Genomic DNA, 2,080 nt, shown 5'->3' on the forward strand with positions numbered 1-2,080 from the left:
AGTCCAGAAATATGAATTTTGCTTAGAAACTAATGAAAATAAACCAAAAACTAAGTAAAACATACTAAAAACTATATGAAATTAACCCCAAAAAGCGTATAAAATATCCGCTCATCAACACTCGTCTTCAAGTTGATCATCATTATTCTATTTGGGTGTCATAATCTTGGAATTCTCACTCAAGTGGCCAAACATCATCCTAGACCCAAGCAATCTATTTCTACACCAACCCTTGCAATTAAGCCTTGAACATGTAACCATCATGGACTTTGATTTACAATACCAACCACTAACAATCTCCCTTTTTCTCTTAAAGCCACAAAGAGCTCTAAGTTGCCCATCCGTCTCAAGCAAACCATATTCAAGTGGGCTAATTAAGCTTAGAGATGAGAGATTTACCCATTTGAATAAAAGAATGGATGGTAATGGCTTGGGGAGAGGTATTTCCAATGATCTTGCAAGCTCCACTCCCTTGTGTTCTTCTTGAATCACCTCCACCTCTTCACAAGATTTCTCAAACTCAATCCTTTGTTCATCAATTTCATCTAACTCTTCTCCATCGTTCATATCATAAATGGGAGGATGAGAAAAATCTACCTCCACATTACTTTCTATCTCACCGAGAGAATGCTCTTCAAGTTCAAAGGATTCACCACCAAGAAGGTCTGATGCATGACCTTCATCACCAAGGGAACTCAACAATTATTTTGGAGGTTGTGCACTCTCCTCCTCAACACAAATTCAACCTTCTTGGAGGGGTTTTCTATAGCTTTAGATTCCCATGGAGGTTCCGCATCCCCTAAGTCTTCAACCACTTCTTCTTCTTCTTCAACAATCATAGGTTCCTCCAATTGTTCTAATACAAAGCAACATTACTCATTTTCCACCGGAGCTCCTAATCTCTCCTTCATGCTATGCTTTTCATTTGATTCTCCACATGTGGCCATGGGAGTTTCTTGAATGTTCAAGCATTGGGAGACTAATCGGTTTACCACTTCGTCCAAGGCGGTCGTGAATTCTAGCACCTCCCTTTTCGTCTCTTCTTGCCCTTGAAGGATAAGACTAAGGGTGTCATCTATTAGAGATTGGGGTGGGTAGGAGGGTTCATTGTTTTGGAGAAAGAGTTCATAATAGGAAGGTAGTTATTCTTGGTAAGGGTATGGAGGTGGTATGTATGGAATTTATGGTCCTTGGGAGTAATTGTATTGGAATGTTGGTGGTTTTATGGGTTTTCTCTCATAATGGTTACAAGGATGAGGTAAGGGTGATTGGTATTATGATGGATAAGGGTCATAAGAAGGTATTTGGTAAATAGGGGCTTGTGAGTATGGTTGAGGACTATGTTGAGGATGAGGATCATAGGCATGTGGTAGTGGTTGTTGACAAGTACAATGAAGATTACCACATCCATTAGATTGATATGCATAGGGAGTGGAATTATACCTATACGAAACCGGAGGAGGTTTTTGCCATGAAGGTTGAGCATATGCTTGAGACTTCTCCCACCTTTGATTGTTCCATCCTTGATGCATATTCTCATTGAAATCTCTATTTCCTATAACATAGTTTGAACTAAACTCATAGCCAAAAGGGTGAGAACTCATAATAGCAAGAGCAAATGAAAACAAAATCCTAAGACTAGCAAAAACTAATAAACAAACTAAAAATCAAGCTATTCACAATATTAACATATCTACAATAACCAATAACAAGGCACACATTTGCAATTCCCCGGCAACAGTGCCATTTTGATGAACGAAAATTGTTTATCGGTAAAGAATTTCTCAATGAAATCTCGTTGCAAGTATAGTTCTAAACCAACAAACAATTCCTCGGTAAAAAATTTTGTTTGTCACAAGTACAAACCTCAATAAGAATTAAAAACTGAAGTATTGAAAACTCGGGTTGTCTCTCAAGGAATTGCAGGAAAGTGTTCACGTTATTGGTTATGGGACAAGTATTTTTGGGGTTTTGAATAAGAGATAAGACACATAAATGACAAGAAAGTAAATGAAACTCAAATTATAAAAAGGTCTTGGCAAGGGTTGATGGTTAAGGATCTTTATCCTTATTACTAACC

The sequence above is a fragment of the Arachis ipaensis genome, chromosome B1, assembly GCF_059453495.1.
Source record: "Arachis ipaensis isolate K30076 ecotype BB chromosome B1, ASM5945349v1, whole genome shotgun sequence".
NCBI classification, from domain to species: domain Eukaryota; kingdom Viridiplantae; phylum Streptophyta; class Magnoliopsida; order Fabales; family Fabaceae; genus Arachis; species Arachis ipaensis.